Genomic DNA, 18,481 nt, shown 5'->3' with positions numbered 1-18,481 from the left:
AATTTAGCAAATAGAATATGAAAATCATAGGAAAAGAGAAGACAATTTGCACCGAGATTCACATATTTATCTCTGTATCCTAGTTGGAAAATATCCATCTGCTTCCTTTCCACTTTATATTAAATCTTGGGTCGTATCTTATATTCCTAAATGTTAGTTTTAGCAAGCATATCCATATATTTTGCTGATTGTGAGGACTACATTACGTGATGCAGACATGGTAATGCATTAACAATAATGCTAACTTCTCTCTTTTAGAACTCTTTCGCAATGTTTTTTTAAGACATATTTAAATTGTGTTTGTCATTTTTTTTTTAACAAAAACATGATAAAATAGAGATAGGAATAGTTATCCTGGTTTTCTCCAACACTCCAAAGACATGCTGGTAGGTTAATTGGCTCCTTACTAAATTAGCCCTAGTATGTGTACATATGAATGTGAGTTAGGGACCTTAGATTGTAAGCTCCTAGTTGGCATGAACTCATTGGAATTTACAATATATATTTTAAAGCGTTGCATAAATTGACCACACTATATAAGTACCTGAAATAAATAAATAAGTAAATAAAATAAATCTGTGATTTTTTGTTTATTATGAGATTTTTATTAATGGAATTGGTGATGTAAAGGTAGAGCTTGATTCATTTATTTTCAATCCTAGATAGAATATGAAAGGCTTAGAACTAGTGTTGAGCGAACACGGACTGTATTATTCGTGTTCGTACCGAATAATTGGATTTTTTGTACCCGAACACGGACACGGACACTTTACTGTATGTTCGGGTAAAAATCCGTGTTCGGTCGTTTTATTTCCGGGTTTTGCATGCTTTGGCGCTCTTTTCATGGCGGGCTTTCAACAGCCAATCAACAATCGTTTAACTGGTGTGCCTTAAGCCATCCCAGCCATGCCTGCAAATGTCTCAGTAGCTGTGATTGGCCGTCTGAAGCATGTGACCAAGTCTTTATAAGTTCGAGGCAGCCGCAGCGGCGTCATTATGCTGCTTAGATTCAGGGACAGAGCACACATCAACGTGCTGGCTGCTGATTAGGGAAAGATAGGCAGGAAAAAAACATTTGTGTCCGGATAGAATTGAGGGACAGGTCGGAGTGTTTAGGCAGGGCGAGTTGTAGGCATTTTAGGGATAGAGTCTGCTGAATTATATAGGGTCAGTGTCTTCTACAAACTACAATCGATATTGCTGTGTGGGGGGTGGGGTGAATCTGCACTCAATCCTGATCTACGATCTCTTCTCAATCCTGTTAGGGACAGAGTCTGCTGAATTTTAGGGAAACTGTGTTCTACAAACTACAATCGATATTGCTGTGTGGGGGGTGGGGTGAATCTGCACTCAATCCTGATCTACGATCTCTTCTCAATCCTGTTAGGGACAGAGTCTGCTGAATTTTAGGGAAACTGTGTTCTACAAACTACAATCGATATTGCTGTGTGGGGGGTGGGGTGAATCTGCACTCAATCCTGATCTACGATCTCTTCTCAATCCTGTTAGGGACAGAGTCTGCTGAATTTTAGGGAAACTGTGTTCTACAAACTACAATCGATATTGCTGTGTGGTGTGGGATTGGAGATAGGCAGGTGTCAGTGATCCACATCCATTTTTCTGTGTGTGAGCTGCAGTGAACACAATCTTTTTGGGCTGCAGTGAACACAATCTTTTTGGGCTGCAGTGAACACAATCTTTTTGGGCTGCAGTGAACACAATCTTTTTGGGCTGCAGTGAACACAATCTTTTTGGGCTGCAGTGAACACAATCTTTTTGGGGTGCAGTGAACAAAATCTTTTTGGGGTGCAGTGAACACAATCCTTTTTGGTGTGCAGTGAACACAATCTTTGTGGGGTGCAGTGAACAAAATCCTTTGTGGGGTGCAGTGAACACAATCTTTTTGGGGTGCAGTGAACAAAATCCTTTTTGGGGTGCAGTGAACAACATCCTTTTTGGGGTGCAGTGAACACAATCTTTTTGGGGTGCAGTTAACAAAATCCTTTGTGGGGTGCAGTGAACACAATCTTTTTGGGGTGCAGTGAACACAATCTTTTTGGGGTGGAGTGAACAACATCCTTTTTGGGGTGCAGTGAACAAAATCCTTTTTGGGGTGCAGTGAACAAAATCATTTTTGGGGTGCAGTGAACACAATCTTTTTGGGGTGCAGTGAACACAATCTTTGTGGGGTGCAGTGAACACAATCTTTTTGGGGTGGAGTGAACAACATCCTTTTTGGGGTGCAGTGAACAAAATCCTTTTTGGGGTGCAGTGAACAACATCCTTTTTGGGGTGCAGTGAACACAATCTTTTTGGGGTGCAGTGAACACAATCTTTGTGGGGTACAGTGAACAGAATCTTTTTGGGGTGGAGTGAACAACATCCTTTTTGGGGTGCAGTGAACAAAATCCTTTTTGGGGTGCAGTGAACAACATCCTTTTTGGGGTGCAGTGAACACAATCTTTTTGGGGTGCAGTGAACACAATCTTTGTGGGGTACAGTGAACAGAATCTTTGTGGGGTGCAGTGAACACAATCTTTGGGGGGTACAGTGAACACAATCTTTGTGAGGTGCAGTGAACACAATCTTTGTGGGGTGCAGTGAACACAATCATTGTGGGGTGCAGTGAACTCAATCTTTGTGGGGTACAGTGAACACAATCTCATACTGAAGGTTTGAGGGTGCTGCCTGTTCCATACTCCCCCTACTCCTCATCTAGCCTTTTAGGGGTACAAACAATAGTAATTGGGGCCTAGTGTGGTTGTGTACGTGTGATATACATACACTTTTTTGGGATCATATTTTCTATTCCGCTATTTAATCAAAAACCTTTGGGGATCAGTTAAATTGGGGGATAGTCTGTGTTGGTACGTGTGAGAGAGATCCACCTTTCCAAGTTGTTGGGGTTCATCTCATACTTCTGAAGGTTTGAGGGTGCTGCCTGTTCCATACTCCCCCCTACTCCTAGCCTTTTAGGGGTACAAACAATAGTAATTGGGGCCTAGTGTGGTTGTGTACGTGTGATATACATACACTTTTTTGGGATCATATTTTCTATTCCGCTATTTAATCAAAAACCTTTGGGGATCAGTTAAATTGGGGGATAGTCTGTGTTGGTACGTGTGAGAGAGATCCACCTTTCCAAGTTGTTGGGGTTCATCTCATACTTCTGAAGGTTTGAGGGTGCTGCCTGTTCCATACTCCCCCCTACTCCTAGCCTTTTAGGGGTACAAACAATAGTAATTGGGGCCTAGTGTGGTTGTGTACGTGTGATATACATACACTTTTTTGGGATCATATTTTCTATTCCGCTATTTAATCAAAAACCTCTGGGGATCAGTTAAATTGGGGGATAGTCTGTGTTGGTACGTGTGAGAGAGATCCACCTTTCCAAGTTGTTGGGGTTCATCTCATACTTCTGAAGGTTTGAGGGTGCTGCCTGTTCCATACTCCCCCTACTCCTAGCCTTTTAGGGGTACAAACAATAGTAATTGGGGCCTAGTGTGGTTGTGTACGTGTGATATACATACACTTTTTTGGGATCATATTTTCTATTCCGCTATTTAATCAAAAACCTCTGGGGATCAGTTAAATTGGGGGATAGTCTGTGTTGGTACGTGTGAGAGAGATCCACCTTTCCAAGTTGTTGGGGTTCATCTCATACTTCTGAAGGTTTGAGGGTGCTGCCTGTTCCATACTCCCCCTACTCCTAGCCTTTTAGGGGTACAAACAATAGTAATTGGGGCCTAGTGTGGTTGTGTACGTGTGATATACATACACTTTTTTGGGATCATATTTTCTATTCCGCTATTTAATCAAAAACCTCTGGGGATCAGTTAAATTGGGGGATAGTCTGTGTTGGTACGTGTGAGAGAGATCCACCTTTCCAAGTTGTTGGGGTTCATCTCATACTTCTGAAGGTTTGAGGGTGCTGCCTGTTCCATACTCCCCCTACTCCTAGCCTTTTAGGGGTACAAACAATAGTAATTGGGGCCTAGTGTGGTTGTGTACGTGTGATATACATACACTTTTTTGGGATCATATTTTCTATTCCGCTATTTAATCAAAAACCTTTGGGGATCAGTTAAATTGGGGGATAGTCTGTGTTGGTACGTGTGAGAGAGATCCACCTTTCCAAGTTGTTGGGGTTCATCTCATACTTCTGAAGGTTTGAGGGTGCTGCCTGTTCCATACTCCCCCTACTCCTAGCCTTTTAGGGGTACAAACAATAGTAATTGGGGCCTAGTGTGGTTGTGTACGTGTGATATACATACACTTTTTTGGGATCATATTTTCTATTCCGCTATTTAATCAAAAACCTCTGGGGATCAGTTAAATTGGGGGATAGTCTGTGTTGGTACGTGTGAGAGAGATCCACCTTTCCAAGTTGTTGGGGTTCATCTCATACTTCTGAAGGTTTGAGGGTGCTGCCTGTTCCATACTCCCCCTACTCCTAGCCTTTTAGGGGTACAAACAATAGTAATTGGGGCCTAGTGTGGTTGTGTACGTGTGATATACATACACTTTTTTGGGATCATATTTTCTATTCCGCTATTTAATCAAAAACCTCTGGGGATCAGTTAAATTGGGGGATAGTCTGTGTTGGTACGTGTGAGAGAGATCCACCTTTCCAAGTTGTTGGGGTTCATCTCATACTTCTGAAGGTTTGAGGGTGCTGCCTGTTCCATACTCCCCCCTACTCCTAGCCTTTTAGGGGTACAAACAATAGTAATTGGGGCCTAGTGTGGTTGTGTACGTGTGATATACATACACTTTTTTGGGATCATATTTTCTATTCCGCTATTTAATCAAAAACCTCTGGGGATCAGTTAAATTGGGGGATAGTCTGTGTTGGTACGTGTGAGAGAGATCCACCTTTCCAAGTTGTTGGGGTTCATCTCATACTTCTGAAGGTTTGAGGGTGCTGCCTGTTCCATACTCCCCCTACTCCTAGCCTTTTAGGGGTACAAACAATAGTAATTGGGGCCTAGTGTGGTTGTGTACGTGTGATATACATACACTTTTTTGGGATCATATTTTCTATTCCGCTATTTAATCAAAAACCTCTGGGGATCAGTTAAATTGGGGGATAGTCTGTGTTGGTACGTGTGAGAGAGATCCACCTTTCCAAGTTGTTGGGGTTCATCTCATACTTCTGAAGGTTTGAGGGTGCTGCCTGTTCCATACTCCCCCCTACTCCTAGCCTTTTAGGGGTACAAACAATAGTAATTGGGGCCTAGTGTGGTTGTGTACGTGTGATATACATACACTTTTTTGGGATCATATTTTCTATTCCGCTATTTAATCAAAAACCTCTGGGGATCAGTTAAATTGGGGGATAGTCTGTGTTGGTACGTGTGAGAGAGATCCACCTTTCCAAGTTGTTGGGGTTCATCTCATACTTCTGAAGGTTTGAGGGTGCTGCCTGTTCCATACTCCCCCCTACTCCTAGCCTTTTAGGGGTACAAACAATAGTAATTGGGGCCTAGTGTGGTTGTGTACGTGTGATATACATACACTTTTTTGGGATCATATTTTCTATTCCGCTATTTAATCAAAAACCTCTGGGGATCAGTTAAATTGGGGGATAGTCTGTGTTGGTACGTGTGAGAGAGATCCACCTTTCCAAGTTGTTGGGGTTCATCTCATACTTCTGAAGGTTTGAGGGTGCTGCCTGTTCCATACTCCCCCTACTCCTAGCCTTTTAGGGGTACAAACAATAGTAATTGGGGCCTAGTGTGGTTGTGTACGTGTGATATACATACACTTTTTTGGGATCATATTTTCTATTCCGCTATTTAATCAAAAACCTCTGGGGATCAGTTAAATTGGGGGATAGTCTGTGTTGGTACGTGTGAGAGAGATCCACCTTTCCAAGTTGTTGGGGTTCATCTCATACTTCTGAAGGTTTGAGGGTGCTGCCTGTTCCATACTCCCCCCTACTCCTAGCCTTTTAGGGGTACAAACAATAGTAATTGGGGCCTAGTGTGGTTGTGTACGTGTGATATACATACACTTTTTTGGGATCATATTTTCTATTCCGCTATTTAATCAAAAACCTTTGGGGATCAGTTAAATTGGGGGATAGTCTGTGTTGGTACGTGTGAGAGAGATCCACCTTTCCAAGTTGTTGGGGTTCATCTCATACTTCTGAAGGTTTGAGGGTGCTGCCTGTTCCATACTCCCCCTACTCCTCATCTAGCCTTTTAGGGGTACAAACAATAGTAATTGGGGCCTAGTGTGGTTGTGTACGTGCGAGATACATACACTTTTTTTGATCATATTTCCTATTCCGCTATTCAATAAAAACCTTTGGGGATCAATTAAATTGCGGGATAGTCTGTGTCGGTACGTGTGAGATCCACCTTTCCAAGTTTTTGGGGTTCATCTCATACTTCTGAAGCTTTGAGGGTGCTGCCTGTTCCATACTCCTCCTCCTCCTCATCCATCCTTTTAGGTGTACAAACAATAGTAATTGGGGCCTAGTGTGCTTCTGTACGTGTGAGATACATACACATTTTTTGATCATATTTCCTATTCCGCTATTCAATAAAAACCTTTGGGGATCAATTAAATTGCGGAATAGTCTGTGTCGGTACGTGTGAGATCCACCTTTCCAAGTTTTTGGGGTTCATCTCATACTTCTGAAGCTTTGAGGGTGCTGCCTGTTCCATACTCCTCCTCCTCCTCATCCATCCTTTTAGGTGTACAAACAATAGTAATTGGGGCCTAGTGTGTTTCTGTACGTGCGAGATACATACACTTTTTTTGATCATATTTCCTATTCCGCTATTCAATAAAAACCTTTGGGGATCAATTAAATTGCGGGATAGTCTGTGTCGGTACGTGTGAGATCCACCTTTCCAAGTTTTTGGGGTTCATCTCATACTTCTGAAGCTTTGAGGGTGCTGCCTGTTCCATACTCCTCCTCCTCCTCATCCATCCTTTTAGGTGTACAAACAATAGTAATTGGGGCCTAGTGTGCTTCTGTACGTGTGAGATACATACACATTTTTTGATCATATTTCCTATTCCGCTATTCAATAAAAACCTTTGGGGATCAATTAAATTGCGGAATAGTCTGTGTCGGTACGTGTGAGATCCACCTTTCCAAGTTTTTGGGGTTCATCTCATACTTCTGAAGCTTTGAGGGTGCTGCCTGTTCCATACTCCTCCTCCTCCTCATCCATCCTTTTAGGTGTACAAACAATAGTAATTGGGGCCTAGTGTGTTTCTGTACGTGTGAGATACATACACTTTTTTTGATCATATTTCCTATTCCGCTATTCAATAAAAACCTTTGGGGATCAATTGAATTGCGGGATAGTCTGTGTCGGTACGTGTGAGAGAGATCCACCTTTCCAAGTTGTTGGGGTTCATCTCATACTTCTGAAGGTTTGAGGGTGCTGCCTGTTCCATACCCCCCCTACTCCTCATCTAGCCTTTTAGGGGTACAAACAATAGTAATTGGGGCCTAGTGTGGTTGTGTACGTGCGAGATACATACACTTTTTTTGATCATATTTCCTATTCCGCTATTCAATAAAAACCTTTGAGGATCAATTGAATTGCGGGATAGTCTGTGTCGGTACGTGTGAGAGAGATCCACCTTTCCAAGTTGTTGGGGTTCATCTCATACTTCTGAAGGTTTGAGGGTGCTGCCTGTTCCATACTCCCCCTACTCCTCATCTAGCCTTTTAGGGGTACAAACAATAGTAATTGGGGCCTAGTGTGGTTGTGTACGTGTGATATACATACACTTTTTTTGGATCATATTTTCTATTCCGCTATTCAATAAAAACCTTTCTAGGGCAAGATCTTAAATTACAGAAATATGAGGAGACCGTCAAATAAGGGCCGTGGCCTGGGTCGTGGTGCTGCTGGTAGAGCTCCTGTTGCAAGGAGAGGACATGGTCGATCTGTGCCAGCTACACGCACAAGTGAAACACCTTCCTCAAGTGTGAGTAGGCGACAGAACCTGCATCAGTATTTGGTAGGGCATCAAACGCCCCTAGAAGTGATGAGGCCAGAACAAGTTGAGGCGATAGTAGATTGGTTTGCTGCTGACAGTGCCTCCAGTTCCTTCACATTGTCTCCCACCCAGTCTACTGCAGAAAGGTCAGAGTTGGCACCTGCAGCCAATGTCCAACCGTCTTTCACCTCACCCCCTTGCAAATCAGGCCAGCAGTCTGAGCCCCAAGCCATACAGCAGTCTCTTATTCTTTTTGAGGACTCTGTCAGCAGGGTTTCCCAGGGCCATCCACCTAGCCCTGCCCCAGAAGTGGAAGAGATTGAGTGCAGCGATGCCCAACCACTTATTCCTCAAGATGAGTACATGCAAGGATCATCGCAGCACGTCTCCGATGATGACGAAACGCAGGTGCCAACTGCTGCGGCGTTCAGCATTGTGGAGACCGACAAGGAGGGCAGGGGTGAAGACTGGGTGGAAGATGATGTGGAGGACGATGAGGTCCTCGACCCCACATGGAATGAACGTCATGCAGGTGAACTGAGTAGTTTGGAGGAAGAGGCGGTGGTCGCACAGAGCCACCAGCACAGCAGAAGAGGGAGCAGGGTGCAGAAGCGGAGCGGCCGTGCCCTAGACACTACGCCCGCTACTGCCCAACGCAGCAAGGGAACGAGCGCACCAAAGTCAGCTCAAAGGAGTTCTCTAGCGTGGAAGTTCTTTAGAAAATGTGCTGATGACAGGACACGAGTGGTTTGCACCCTGTGCAATCAGAGCTTGAAGCGAGGCATGAACCTTCTCAACCTGAGCACAACCTGCATGATCAGGCATCTAAGTGCAAAGCACGAGCTGCAGTGGAGTACACACCTTCAAAACCAAGAAACGTCTCTGGCTCATCCTGCTTCCTCTTCTGCTGCAGTCTCGGCCGCTCCAGCCACATCTGTAGTGATACCGGCACCTGCCACCCCGCAAACAGACGATCTGTCAGCAACACCACCACCTGGGTCACCAACAACCATCTCCACAATGTCCCGTGGAAGCGTTCAGCTTTCCATCTCCCAAACACTTGAGAGGAAGAGGAAGTACCCCCCTACCCACCCGCGATCCCTGGCCCTGAATGCCAGCATTTCAAAATTATTGGCCTTTGAAATGCTGTCATTCCGTCTGGTGGAGACGCACAGTTTTAAAAACCTTATGTCGGTGGCTGTCCCACAGTACGTCGTGCCCAGCCGCCACTACTTTTCCAGGCAAGCCATCCCTTCCCTGCACAACCAAGTGGGGGAAAAAATCAGGTGTGCACTGCGCAACGCCATCTGTGCCAAGGTCCACCTAACTACGGATACGTGGACCAGTAAGCACGGTCAGGGGCGTTATATCTCCCTAACGGCACACTGGGTAAATGCAGTGGCGGATGGGCCTGAGGCGGATAGCAATTTGGCGCATGTCCTTCCACCACCGAGGATTGCAGGGCGCTTCAGTTTGCCTCCTGTTCCTAACTCCTCCTACTCCGCTTCCTCATCCTCTACCGCCTCCTCATCCGGACAGCGTAACACCTTCACCACCAACTTCAGCACGGCCAGGGGTAAACGACAGCAGGCAGTTTTACAACTTGCCTGTTTGGGGGACAAACCACACACCGCGCAGGAGTTGTGGAGGAGCATGGAACAGCAGACAAATGAGTGGTTGCTGCCAGCGAGCCTCAAGCCCGGCCTGGTGGTGTGCGATAACGGGCGAAATCTCATAGCAGCTCTGGGCCTAGCCGGTTTGACGCACATCCCTTGCCTGGCGCATGTGCTGAATTTGGTGGTGCAGAGGTTCCTTAAAAACTACCCCGATATGTCAGAGCTGCTGCAGAAAGTGCGGGCCGTTTGTGCGCACTTTCGGCGTTCTCACCCTGCTGCTGCTCGCCTGGCAGCGCTGCAGCGTAACTTCGGCCTTCCCGCTCACCGCCTCATATGTGACGTGCCCACAAGGTGGAACTCCACCTTGCACATGCTGGAAAGACTGTGCGAGCAGCAGCAGGCCATAGTGGAGTTTCAGCTGCAGCACGCACGCGTGAGTCGCTCTGCGGAACAGCACCACTTCACCACCAATAACTGGGCCTCCATGCGAGACCTGTGTGCCTTGTTGCGCTGTTTTGAGTACTCCACCAACATGGCCAGTGGCAATGACGCCGTTCTCAGCTTAACTATCCCACTTCTATGCCTCCTTGAAAAAACAATTCGGGCGATGATGGAAGAGGATGTGGCACAGGATGAGGAGGAGGAGGAGGATGAAGAGGTAACATTTCCAAGGCTTTCAGGGCAGTCATTCGCAAGGGGCTCCGAGGGTGGGTTCCTGCACACGCAAACGCCAGGGACGCAATTGTCCAGCAGGGGCACAGTTCTGGAGGATGAGGAGGATGAGGAGGAGGAGGAGCTGGAGGAGGAGATGGAACCATGTTCACAGCAGGGTGGCACCCAGGCCAGCTCATGGCCATCACTGGTGCGTGGCTGGGGGGATACAGAGGACACGGACCATACACCTCCCACAGAGGACAGCCTTTCGTCGCCTCTGGGCAGCCTGGCACACATGAGCGATTACATGCTGCAGTGTCTCCACAACGACCGCCGAGTTGCCCACATTCTAACTTGTGCTGATTACTGGGTGGCCACGCTGCTGGATCCCCGTTACAAGGACAACGTACCGTCCTTAATTCACTCACTGGAGCGCGATCGCAAGATGCGCGAGTACAAGCGCACGCTGGTAGACGCCATGCTGCTGGCATTCCCATCTGACAGCGGGGCCACAGTGGAAGCACAAGGCAGAGGAGGAGGAGGAGGAGGTCGCCAACGCAACCAGGGCACCGCCAGCACCTCAGAAGGCAGGGTTAGCATGGCCGAAATGTGGAAAAGCTTTGTCAGCACGCCACAACAAACAGCAGCACCAGCAGCTCAGATGGAACGTCTTAGCAGGAGGCAGCATTTTACCAACATGGTGGAGCAGTATGTGTGCACACGCCTACATGTAGTGAATGACGGGTCTGCCCCCTTCAACTTCTGGGTCTCCAAATTGGGCACATGGCCTGAGCTTGCCCTTTACGCCTTGGAGGTGCTGGCGTGCCCTGCAGCCAGTGTATTATCTGAACGGGTATTTTGCACGGCTGGGGGCGTTATAACAGACAAGCGCAGCCGCCTGTCCAGAGACAATGTGGACAAGCTCACGTTCATTAAAATGAACCAGGCATGGATCCCACGGGACTTTTCCGTACCTTATGCAGAATAGCAATGGATACCGACCTTACCCACCCATTGTTCCATTTTTGCTCTTTCTCACTCTTTTGGGGTGTACCCTCATTTAAAATTTGTGAAAAGAAGCAGTGTTGGCTACCTCGTCCTCCTCCTCAGGGCCAGATTAATGTAGGGGCTATTGGAGCTGCAGCTCCAGGCCCCTACCTTTTATATAGGCCCCGGGTTGGCCATATTCACTGTTACCGCTCTTCTGTCACTTGTAAACACAGAAGTCTGGCTTCTATGCTCGCTTCCCCAGGCAGCACCCTCAGAACCTCCCCACACAGCGTGAAGGCCGGACAAGGAGGGACAGTTGGCGATGCATGGATGTGTTTATGGGCTTCAGAGACAGCATCCCATGTTGAATTAGGCATGCATGGCTGCACCCTTCCTCCTCTGGGTGCATGGCAAGGCACGGCCCTAAGGCCCTTCAAAATCCTCAGCACCAAGCCCATGATGCTGTTAATCCGGCCCTGGTCCTCCTCCACCGCCGCTTCCACCTACACCGCCCATAGGTGTGCGCAGCCTATTGCATTAAGGTGTGCACCCCAAAGTTGAAATACACATGCATGTGTTTGCCAGCAGGGAGAGTAATGTATCGGGGCCATGTACCTGTAGGCAAGGAGAAATAGAGCAGAGCAGGTCCCAGGGAGATCTTTCCCATCTCCTCACTGGCAATGCTATGTGCCCTAGGTGATTAGGGTGTGCCCAGGCACACCCAGCACACCCTGTGCGCACGCCTATGTCACCGCCACATCCACCACCACCTCAACCTCCCTCCTACTCCATATGGGCCTCGTCCTTCAGAGATGAAGAAGAACATTGTTTTATTTTTCTGTTTTTTTTTGTTGTTTTAAGTTATTTCCCTATCCACATTTGTTTGCAGAGCACTTGCCATGCTCTTAATTACGTTTTGCTGCCATTTGCAGCACTCTAGCCCTTTCCTTTGGTGTTTTAGAGCCATTTTAGTGCCTTAAAGTTCGGGTCCCCATTGACTTCAATGGGGTTCGGTGTCCGGGAAAAGTTCGGTAAAAGTCCGGGACACGGACCCGGACTTTTTTTTAAAGTTCGGCCGAACCCGTCGAACACGGACATCTAGGTGTCCGCTCAACCCTACTTAGAACTGCTGTCAGGCATTTATTGGTGTCTGTGTCCCCATTGGGAAGAATTACAATTACTTACTATTATGTCAGTCTGATAGAAAGGGGAATCTATAGTGGGCCACAGGCAGCAAAAAAAAAAAAAAAAAAGCACTTTATTAAGTAAAGTGGGAAAGATAGCACTGCCCCTGTTTTATTATTGTCTTCATCCTTACTGAGATTTGCTTGCTCTCTATTATGCCACTGAAATAGGAAATAGTGATCATTCTCTCCAAGGGGTCAAGAAGCTCTGTAAACTCCAAAAATAGGTTCAAACCCTTTTTACTGCAAAATTACAGAACACAGTCTGCTTTTTTTTTTTCATCGATCCTGGTTTCTATACCATTAAATTATAAACAACTAAGGAAAATGTCCAAAAGGAAACAACTCCAAAGTTACTGAGCCCTGTATATTTTAGCTGTAAACAATTTAATTTTTCACTGCACATGCTTACAACACTATACCCTTTGAAGATGGTGTTAGTAGAAAACATTCAGCTCAAAATAATATGCTGTAAATAGGTTTAGATGTGAGGTCTATGAGAACTGGAGGGAAAGCTTATAAACCAGGTTTCCTCCCCACCTCTTTTTCCAGCATATTTACCATTTTAAGGTGAACATCCAAATACACAGATGACACACACGTATGGGACTTGTTTTACTACTCAAAGGATTTGAATGTATGTCTGTCCTGTCTTCAGCATTACACAGACACATTACGGAGCACAGCCAGATGGATTACATCAATTGCAATTAAGGAACACAGTGCACTGGTATCCTCTCTGTATACCCCAGTCTTTTGTGCAGTAAAGGAACATCGGCAGATTAATGAGGTCATCCTTCTGCTCACTTGTTTTACCTCCTATCAGGATCTTCCTTGTAAGCACTTTTGCATGAAGCAAGCCTCATTAGTTCCCAATCCTATCCATCCTTTTCCCAGCCTGCTGCTGCAGAGTGCTGCTGTACAAGGGATTACAAGAGGCTGATAATTAAGTCAAATGCAGGTACTCTGCAGATTATTGTATGAAAAAATACATTTTGTGATATATTTATTTATTATTTTGGGACGGAGTACTGAAACAATATGGATCAAGGTAAACAGTAAACATTGGTAAACTTCGCACAGGGAGTATATTTTCTAGCTGGATAACCTTTTCACCCTTTCCACCCATTAGTTATTTTTTATTCCAGGGAGTGCCATTTTGGTATTTGAAGAGGCAAAATGTAACCATGTCACCCAAACATTATAGAACTTATCATCTGGGCCTTGGCAAAGGAAAGCCCATCTCCCAGTAACCATAATGTCACAGATATTTGAGATCAAATCATGGATTGAGGGAGGTTGTTCCTGTTTCAAGTGAAAGGGAAATCATTCTGAAAGCATTCCCTGCTTTAGGCTAAAATAAACCTTTCCAACACCCCCCCCCCCCACCCCACAAACACACACACACACCACCCCCAACACTAAACATTCCTAAACCTTTCCACTTACTCTCTCAATTCTGCGCTTTCCCTGTTTGCAGATATGCTCTCTCAAAGGTATGGGAGCAGTGGGACCATTGAATTCTGCTATTGTCATTCAAATCCAGTGAGGATAGAGTTTTGGGCGTGATTGAGCCATGTTGTGTTTGTCTATTGAAGCACATAGTCCCGCATTGGGAATGCATCCGCCCAGGTTCCCCCATGGCACATGGATTGCTGAGGGGGCACCTGCAGGGAAGGAGGAGCTGACAGTGTCTGTGGAGGCCATACTATTGCACAGAACAGGTAAGTATAACTTCTTTTTTATTTTAATTGAAAAAAGTAACCTTTACAGCCACTAAAATAGATGAGGGGGTCAAAGGAAAGAAAATAGGTGGGGGGGGGGTCATCTACTAAATTATCACATTGATCTCTCCACTGGCTGACATATAAACTTATAGTATGATTTTTTTTTTGGGACATATCCACCATGTATGGCCGTTAGTACCACACTGAGCACATAATATCCAGTGGGCGTTTAGGGAAATACATGCTAGCTTGTTCAGGACCCTGTATGCATGATGCAAAGAAAAAAGAATGCATTACGTGTAAGATTTCTGCCTTCTGGATATCTGTAAAGGTGAGCCCTAATTCAGATTCCCATTCTCTAGAGAAAGATAGTGAGAATCCCTGACTCTGGGAAAATGGGGTTAAAATGGATACAGGACTCTCAAAAGGTTAGTTTGAGAAGTGACAGCAGATTTTTTGTAAGCAGAAAAGAATATTTTAAGTCTTTTTTGGAGTTGGTAAGTTTGGACCAGGGCTGGAACGTTGAGGGCTCCAAAGAGTATTGGGTAGGATGCAATCTTTAGTCCTGTGTCCAGGTTTTCATGAAATTCTGCAAGTTGTGTGTGTGAGTGTGTGTGTGTCCAGGTGCCTACACTTGTTATAAAGAGGGCTGGTTGGGGGAATATGGAGTTAGTTAAGAAGACCGCATCCCGAAACATAGGAACAAAGAGGGAAAACCCCCAATGGGACTTTTTAGGTCTTAAATCGTAATTGAAATACTAACCAAAGCAAAAAAGCGATAATCTTTATATAAAAAGATTCAATTTTATTTTACACAAGTATAAAAAAGGGAAATGGGAAATACAAAAGATGACATAAATATACAGGACAAAATGTGGGTGGCTAGCCCTAAAATGACATCATCATATGAGTATATAGGTACATAGGCAAAGACGCATATGGTAATAATGAATACACCAACGCTTTTCTGGAGGTTATCTGTCTTCAGGGGTGTTGAACATATTTTGTGGAGTACAAAGTACCTATAATGATGGTAAGTCAATTAGATAAAGCCATACATGACAATCAAATATGCACAATCCAGTCTCTGGATAGTTTTAAGGAGGTACAACATAATCCCAATTGCAACAAAGGGAGGAGGACAAACCGAGGGGATCAGCGAGACCACCAAATAAATGGCAGGAAAAATCCAGGGCCAAAGGCACTGATAGGCAAGGAATTTTAGCTGTAATTAAGTGGCAAAAGAAACACCGCCATGGAAAGTTTCATGAAAAAAAAGAGGGTAGAAGTGCAGACCTCCTGCAGGATGTGAGTCAAGACCAGCCCGGAAGTGTGACTGGTGACTTTAGTCACACTTCTGGGCTGGTCTTGACTCACATCCTGCAGAAGGTCTACACATCTAAACTCTTTTTCTTCATGAATCTTTCCATGGCGGTGTTTCTTTTGAAATCTCCCCCAAGCAGGAGCAGGGGTGTGATTTTAAGCAATTTATAGCAAGGGCTGTAAGATTTTCTGAACTATTTATTAATTTGACCCAGTCTAAGGCTTTATTTATTATTTCCTATTGGACTTTAAGTTGCATTCTACCTAGCTTTTAGGTGCTTGCCAGCTTGAGTGAAGAACTAAGCATAAAGCTGTAGCATTGAGTACAGGCCAGATATTGCAGACAACGCACAATGTAGCACAAAGCATAGCAGGCACTTTACTGAGCGCTGATGCATACTGCCCTGTTTAGCTAATACAGTCTTTCATTGGAGCCCACGTTCACATTGGTCCAATTTGATATGTCAAAGTAGTTTCTGTACTACTTTTGGCAACTTCAGGGGGCAATTTTAATAGACATCTGTGCAGGAACCCGCTCAGATGTCTGTGAAATCACTCCCGAAGTCGAACTGAAATGCCGGCTTGAAATTGTGCAAGTCAGCTGAACTCGTATGATTTCAAAACGACCTCAGTGTGATCCTGGGCTTAAGGCTCCTTTCACAAAGGCGGACCATTTAGATCCGCCTGTCCGTTTTTTTAGCGGATCTTAATGGATGCCTCATGTATCTCTATGGGGCATCGGATGTCATCGCCCGCTGACATCGGATCAGATCCGTCAAATCTGGACGGATGGAAACCCTATTTTCCCTCCGTCCAGCGGATGGGATCAGATGGGATCGGATGAGAACAGACAGATGGTCTCTTCAGAACGATCCCCCGCTGAGATAAACAGAGTCTGTCTGACAGACTCCCTGTGTGAAAGGGGCCTAAAGTTGAAGGGGATTGATCAGTGCTCATAATTCAGCTGAATCAATCAACCTTTCTCAAAGAAGACGGGTGGACAATCGACCAAGCTTTTTGGGTATTCTAACAGGTGCTAGCTGTCAGAATACAATAGCCAGCACTGCAAATTCATCAATGCACACTGTTTAGTGTGAATGAATACACAGAGCTGCAGCTCGCCTCGGATCCCCCCATAGCAAGCTGCTTGCTGTGGGGCACTCCAAAGAAGAGAGGAACAAGGAGCAGCAAAGAGGGAGGATCTGGGCTGCCCTGTGCAAAACCACTGCACAGAGGAGGTAAGTATAACATGCTTGTTCTTTAAAAAAAAAAAAACACAAGACACAGGACTTTACAATCACTTTAAGAGACCCCATCACCTGACCAACACTGATGCACAAATTATAGGTATTATACTTACCTTTTCCGGCTCCCTTTCACCAATCCCTTGTGGAGGTTGCATTAATGCCAAGACTCAACAGCTTCTGGGATTTCTTGGTTTGTTGGAGCCTGTCACGCCCCCCTCTGTCTCTCCCTTTCTTCTTCTAGTCACTAAATCGTTAGGGTGTCCTTACAGCTCTGAAGTGACTCATAGGTTCATAAAAAACAGGGTAGGGGGACCATCTATTTTTTATATTGATTCCATAGGAGATAGAAAAAAAAATATTTAATACAAAGATGAAATGCATGGATGGAAGCTCTTTTACCTGTTATAAGACCTATCTCTGATTCTTCCTTCCCCCCAGGCCAAACTCCATGGTACAAGGTTCTGAAAGACCCTGATAATAATTCATATTCAGATACTTACATTGCATTGCTTACTTTAAACAAACACATTTAGGTATGCATTATGAAATGCAGAGTTACATTATTTTTATCATTTATATATGCCTGGAATTTAGCTTTAAATAAATGCTTAGAAATATATTTAATAAAACCACAAGATTAATTCAAATGTATGTTATTTGCATGGACCTAATTAAAATCCAAAATGACAGTGCACTTTGGCAAATAAGCATCCAATGATCAGTGTCACTTATGTTTATGGAAATTAAATAACATATTCGGCATCCTACAGACTTCGTATTTTACATCTGATTAATTTTCAGTAATGTTTAATTAGAATACAAATCACTTTAGAATAATAAAAAAAATCAATACCAGATACTCCCGCAGCTATCTGAATTGCTTGATGAAGCATTTGATTAATTTTGATTACTTAGCTACTGTACATATAAAATGTATAAGACTGGACACCTCACACACATATTTGAATGCTCCAACAAAGTAATTAAAAAAAGGATGACCCATTCTCTACTAAACTTAACATATGTTAGAAAACAGATGTGAAAAATGACTTGATCCATCTAAAGTATTTTTTTGAGCACAAAATAAATTACGGTCAATTGACTGAACTTTTCTGATGTGTAAATTGAATCATTCCTACACACTAGGGTTTCATAATTAAAAAGCACTTTTCACTGTGGGAAATTTTACTGAATTTCATAATAAAAGAAAAAACAAACCATCAATCAGGAGGAGGTAGAGTTTCTCAAAGAGCTCAACCCATTAAACTTGAACAGTACAGGCAAATGGTGACTGATTTGCTTCAGGAAACTGTAAATCTTTTAAGACTTAGTGCTGTACAAACATTAATGAGCAGATTGCTTATGTGATATTCTGCTCTAAAACTGTTTGTAGATTTGTCAGCAGAACATATTTCTAAATTATAGAAGAAAGGCAGTAAGTGAAATAATAATACCTTAAAATAATTTACTGTAAAAGAAATACCTCTACTGTTATTTCAGACCACCTTCTAAAACATTCTAGTCACCTGATTGTCATGCAGATCGTCAGGCAGTGAGCCATCGCCTCAAAACAAATATGCAGCTTGTAACTGACTATTCCAACTGCATGCCTGTTACTTGTAACTGAGGAAATACTGAAACCAAACCAAAAAAAATAGCATTTTCAGAGGGGTGGAGCTATGCTGCATCATATATTTTTCTGTGAATTTACAGTCCAAACGTGTGAAGACTGGACTATGGTTACTTCTATGAGTACAGAAAGAATTCAA

This window comes from Pelophylax lessonae (assembly GCF_965119305.1).
Source record: "Pelophylax lessonae genome assembly, chromosome: 1".
NCBI lineage: Eukaryota > Metazoa > Chordata > Amphibia > Anura > Ranidae > Pelophylax > Pelophylax lessonae.
The sequence above is the reverse complement of the archived record's forward strand: the minus strand, read 5'-3'. Positions refer to the sequence as shown.